This window comes from Nuphar pumila, chromosome 8 (assembly GCF_984573655.1).
Source record: "Nuphar pumila chromosome 8, dmNupPumi1.hap1.1, whole genome shotgun sequence".
In the NCBI taxonomy this organism is placed as follows: Eukaryota; Viridiplantae; Streptophyta; class Magnoliopsida; order Nymphaeales; family Nymphaeaceae; genus Nuphar; species Nuphar pumila.
The window spans coordinates 123,198,267-123,205,211 of NC_143256.1; positions in this window are offsets into that span (position 1 = coordinate 123,198,267).

The window sequence follows — 6,945 nt, forward strand, 5'->3', positions numbered from 1 at the left end:
TTTAGCATCACTTAAAGTCGTTAACATGCAAAAGTTCATGAATTTTGTAAACTTTTTATAAATTTTACATCGAAGGGCATACTTTGCAACCACCAACATAAAACTCTTGACGAAATATATATATATATATATATATATATATATATATAGTTAAATTCACTCGCTAAAATAGAATCTCACATCGCTTAAAGTCGACACCATACGAAAGTTTATGAATTTCGTATCGAAAGTAAACTTTCGCAACAACTAACTTGAAATTTGCAAGAGATTTTCACAAGAAGTGTCATGATTTTCGTACTATTTGTGTGAAATACGTGATTTCTACGAAATATCATGCAAATTCTGTTTTTAGTGAGACTGAGAGAGTGTTGCGACATAACAGGCAAAAATTGGGGAGTTCCATGAGTGCTAAAGGTAAAAAGGTCTTAAAAAAGTCAAAAACCTGCAAAATTGGTCATCGGGCAGATTTTGACAAATTGTAGATTTTTTTGAAAAACACATCAAATTTATCTTTCAGTATGATTATTTTTCTGAATATATTAATGGGCACGAACTATGTTTCCTTTTCTTGTTTAGTTTGTGAGAAAGGGAAAGCAAACTCTCATGGCATGTCACTGAGATATAGAGAAAGGGAGGCCGTTTTCTCCAATTACTGTTGTTTTTGTGAATTTAACATGTTATTTCCAATGACCATTATTTTGCTATTAAAAACACAATATTTAAAAAAATACAATTTTGAAAATATAACATTTTTAACACGTTAATACACTAAAATTGTGCTTTTTTCAAATATTTTATGTCATATGTTTGCCAAGTAGTTTTCAATATTTATTACGTGCCACTAATTTCCGAAGATTTTGCAAGAAAAAACCACATTGTTTGAAATATGACAAGATTTTTCCAATAATGAGATTTGTGGCTATGAACTGCACAACTTATTACATCCCTAAATTATTTGTAATTCTATGCATGATATTAAGACCAAATTGATGGGGTTGGACACAGCCACCCATGGCCCTACCGCTTTGGGCCTCGCTTAGCTGCCTAAGTCATATTGGTGTCAACATAGTGTCAAAAGTTTAAAATGGCAAAAATATCGGCAGCCAAAAAGTCGCGAGAAATATTTTTTTTCAAAAACTTTTGTTTTTTTGGAAATAATAAACAAATAAAAAATTTAAAAATAAAAATTTATGTAGAAATACAAATAAAACACACACATTTTCCATGATAAAAAGCTGTTAAAAACATAAATATCATGTTTAAAATGTGATATTTTTGTTTTTACAAAAAAACTGCAATAATTTGATAAATATCACTAGAAATTACCGTTTAAAACTTGTAGGTATTGTCACAGTATTTTCGTGATATTTTCATAAATATCACGATATTTGTCACACTGAGTGTAAACGGTCGGACCTTCCTGGACTTGAGTGGGTCTGAACTGAGATTCAACTTTGAGGTGTTGGTACTGGTCCAGGTCTGGGTCCAATTGAACCTATTATAGAAAAACAATATCTAGATCTTGTAAAGATAACATAAACTAGATTCGGTCCATACCCTGTAAAATAATTTTTTTTTTTGTTTTTTACATCTAAAATTGTGAATATTAATTGGAACTCAGGTTGGACCCGGGCCTGATATGAAATTTCAAAAACCATACCTGACTCCATGTACCTTGTGAATTTGAACAAAATTGTTGATGTGACCTTCTTATATATTACCAAACCTGGATCCTACCGACGGTATATGGTACAGGTCAGGATCAGGTCATGCCCAAACCGCCTACGCCCCTACAGGCTGGTTCTTAGGGTCCCAGTCTAGCCCCTCCATATGGGCCATGGGCTGCTCAACCAGAATGGACTGGGTGGCTGGGTCCGAAATGCACTTGTGTCAAGCTAGCTGGGCTCGGCCTGTGCCCTACCCTCTGAAAAGGGTGGGCAGCCTGGGCTCGGACCACCCCTAATGGGTTCCCATGTCCCAAAATCAGGGTCAATACAAAAATGGGTTATGATTATGAGCCTGACAAATTAATTTAACCATGATGACAACGGGATCTGGGCCACACAGCTGTGAATGGGAACCAGGTCCAGGTCCAACACAAACATGGTCCCTTCTTTGTATATGAAACCTATGAAAAAGTAAGACCTGGGTGAATTTGGTTGCAGTTATAATTCCAGGTCCATCAGGATGGGTTTGGAGCTGATCTAGATCAGGTACCAGACCAGTGGATTATGTATCTGGATCTGGATCCACTTGGCTCAGGAATTGATCCAAGTCTACTTGGCCTTATCAACTGTAATACTCTTGGTCTATTTGGCCTTCTAGTCCCAACTAGAAGCAACCAGTTGAATCAGGGCTGTCTACAGGTTAAAGTTAAGACCAAGGTGGATCCAGATCCAGATCCAGATCCAACTTTGAGGTGCTGACATTTGGTTTGGGTCAAATCAGACCTGTCTTGGGTAGGGCCAGATCCAGATCCAGATTCAGTCTAAATGGTAAGAACAAGACAATAAAAACCACAATTTTTTGTTACATTCTACATGTAAATTTCAGGATGTTAATTGGTTACCAAGTCAGACTCATGTCTGATGCGTAAACTTCTAAAACAGTCCAGGACCCATCTACCACTAGGGTTTTCTGAGTCTAATGAGGCCCACTTTAGTAGGTCCAGACTCTAGTAACATACGGTCCATAACGTGAACCCGAAAAGCACAATTGAGAATGGATCAGAATCATCAGACCCCACAGCTTTGTTTGTTTCCCCTGTCTGCAGTGCAACTTTTATTGGAAACAGGACAAAAACTGAACTCTGTGGAATGAACACGGAAGTATCACCTATTCATGTAATACCCTATGTCACAAAGACACGGACACGATTCATGATCCTATACCAGTTCAGGACGCAAGTTCACAATTTTTTTTAAAAATAACAGACACTCAATTTTTATGTTTTTTAATTGTTTAACAATTGAGTGTTTACTAGTGAAGATATTATTCAAAACCATTTAGAAATTATCATATATCCCTGTTACTGGTAATACCTGGTGAATTTACATTGGGAAAATGATCATACTGTACGGCTAATTTAACGTGTTTCCTTGAAAACCTTATAATTTTTTATATTCTTCTCATGTATCTCTTGGTCTCCATTGAGGAAGTGTTTGGATAAGTGGTAAATGAATTCCATGGAACTTGTTTTCCACTGAGTCAGCTGGAAATTAAGTGGCCACCTGAATAGGTGCCGGTCACAGTTCCATCGAGCCTATGAGACCCATCTTCCACCAACTAGAAGTTCTAGAGAAGCCATGCACAGCATAATGCTAGTTCCAACAGATCCAAACACAGCCTAGGAGAACACTTAGAACTATGAACGTCAACGGGTTGGACCTTTGCCAGAATTGGGCGGGTCTCCAAACCTGGACCCGACTAAGAGGTGCAAGTATGGGATTGGGACCTGAGTTCAATTGGATCTACCGAAGGAAAAGCCATGCCTGGGTCTGATAAAAATTGCATATAACAGACCCGGTCCATGCCCAGAAAATAATATATTTTTTTAATGACTTTTACATTGACAAATTGCATATATATATATATATATATATATATATATATATATATATATATATATATATATATATATATATGTGTGTGTGTGTGTGTGTGTGTGTGTGTGACCCGGGTTCGATATGAAATTTCATAAATCATACACGGATCTATATGCTAACCGCACCTCTCTGGTCCCATCTGGATAGTTAATCGAACCCTTCCTTTGTTACCGAACCCTGACCCTACCGGATTTGATACTGGATGGGATCGGGTCACACCAGATCCTTTCACACCCCAACTTGGAAGTTTGCATACTTCCAGTCCGCATGCACCCATAACAACAGTAATCCTGTGGAAATAAATTCCTTCAGTGGTGTTTGGATACTCGATTTATCTTAATTTTCTGGATAAGAATTAAGAAACACCACCTTATTGGAAGAATTTGATTACCATAGCTGACATTATAAATTCGTTGTGAATGTGTCATTTTTGTCATCTTATGACAAACATGACACCACATTGTCATTTTATTGCCATCTCACAAAAACATGAATACCAATCGTCACTTGATAAACAAACTTTTGTAAGTTAATCCTTGGGGAGATTCTCTTGGTCACTGAGAATCTAAGCAGATACGATGTCACCTTTCGCTCTCGTGTGGTAGAAATCCAATTGGATAGGTACTATGAAAAAAATAAATCAAATGACATAATAAACATTATAGTATTCTTAGCCATGTCACCTTTGGCATACCCTAATGTGTAATCAAGAGAAACAAAGTTATTCTAATACTACTAACTACCTGACCACATTGATTCTTATATTCATTCTTGATTTTAATGATTATGATATATACTTTTTATATTTTAATACAAATTTTATTTTTATAAAAAAATCCCCTAAAGGTATTAAAATCAATAATAACATATTTTCATAGATGGCATGTCCACATGTATCGTGTCCCCTTAGAGCCGCACCCTAGGTAAACCAACTAGAAAATAAAATTCTTATTTTTTTTTCTATATTTCCTCTGAAAAAACGATCAAGAGAGTAAAAAGTGGCAGACCTCTCTCTTTCGCTCCATTTAAGGAGAATCGACTTTTGGATCATGTTTTTTGATGAAAAAATATGTTTTTATGAGCCAAAAAAAAACTGATCACCAACAAAACCTATATAGAAGTCAGATTCCAGTGATCCAAAAGCTTGTTCCCAGTAAACAAAACCGATAGATTACATCTATGGGTTTTGATGTAAGAAAAAATAGAAGAACGGGCCAAAATGAGAAAGTGGGAATAATCAACACATCTCTCTCTCTCTCTCTCTCTCTATATATATATATATATATATATATATATGGTTCAGATTTGTTACAGTCGTTTGTATTGCAAACAACCTAGTAAATGTGGTGGAACCCCCTTGTTTGTTTGTTTTTTCTTACATCTAACACCATAGATATGATCTATAGGTTTTGTTTAGTGAGAACCAACTTTTGCATCTCCGAAATCCAACCTGTATACATGTTCTTCTGCCGATCTAAAAAAATAATGGCTATGAAGGCATCAAATTTTCACTCACAAAAACATATTTTTTGTCAAAAAAAACATGATCCAAGAGGTGATTCCTACTAAACCGAACATGCTGAACACAATTATGAACTTAGATTGCGTCAAAACTCGCTTCCTGAGATTCAAACTAGATTGCTGGTACAATCAATGGTACAAAATATAAACCCATATATTGAGTAGTGTGTAGGTGCATTATCACTTACGAACATTGCAGGCGTGATGGACACTCAACAAAAGTATTTTCACACAGTTGTGAACCTCAAGAGAGTCACTGCTTCGCAAGATCAAGCGACATCTCCCACACAAGGTTTGTATAAACCGAACATGGCTTGTATAAAACGGACCTTTGCACCTCATATGCATCTTCATCAAAATAACACATTGCGCCTCAAGCACTCTTGCGCATACACACGCGTGCATGTGCACAAATGTTCATTCCTGCACGATGCGCAACAACGTTCGCAAGCCACCCTAACACACAAGGTTTACCAAAGTAAAGAATAGAGAACAAACACTCTATTTAAACCACAATTTTTTTTCTCTCTTACATATAGGACTAAACATTCTCAAAGCACTTTTGGTGGGAAACAATAGATCACCAAGACTTTACTGATATGTTATATTTTAAAACTCTTTTTCTAACAATTTCACACTAATTTTAAAATATATTTGGCTTGCATAGAAACTTATTCATCAGTGAGAGTATCTGCATGACTTGAACCCCCCACTTATTGAAAGAAAACCTAAATTAATCAAAGTGCTAAGTGGACTTACCTTGAACTTAGCTCCTTATATTATTAAGAGAGTTTTCAATCACACATGGGTTTTCAAAAGTTCAATTTTGTGGATTTTTATATTGGCACATTTTAAGCCTTATGCTTGACTGGATTCATGAGTGCTTTAGAGAATTGTCAATTCTCATAAAAAGTGGCTCACACTTCTATACTCACATAAGTGAGTTTGTCTATGTGTACTGTAACACACACCCTAGTCTTAAGGCCTACAAACTCATTAAGTGCTATTAGCTCAACCCTCACATTAGTTACAGCTCATGAGCACACATCAATAATGGGTTTACATAAATATGCTTAATATTTGTCATTCATCAATTCGTTTCCCATTGAACCTAGGCATGTGAGATCTTCAACGCTCTAGATTGGGTATCCTTAGGTGATGAGTTAATTGGCTTAATTCTCATTCTCTTCGATGTTTTATTGATGACATCTCTCGAAAGTACTTTTGAAAATAAGTTTGCCAAGTTTTGATACGACTTCACATATTTCAATAATATAATATTGTCATCAATCATTTATCTTATAAAACTGTAGCTTAGACTAATATGTCTAGACTTTTCATTGTATTTCATATTTGCTGCTTTACATATAGTTGATTGGCTATCACAAAACATTGAATTAGCAGGTATAAGTTTCTCACATAGTAGAATATCCACTAGCATATTCTTAAGTCATTCAGTTTCTCTACAAGAAGATGCCAAAGCAATAAACTCAGATTTAATTATAGAATAAGTTATACATGTTTGTTTCTTAGGCTACCATACAACTGCTCCTCTACCAATGGTAAAAACCCAACCACTCGTAGACTTGAAATCTTCAAATTCAGTATTTCAACTTACATTACTATACCCTTGAATAATAACAAGAAACTCGGTGCAGTGCACAGTCAGTAAAAGTGTTTTCGCACAGTGGTGACCTTTACTAGTGTGAAAGAGAGAGAGAGAGCACGTGGATATAACACTTTCAACCATTGATTGTGGTCTATTTTATTTTCATGCATGACTTATATGGCTATGATTAGAATGAAGTAAAATATGAAA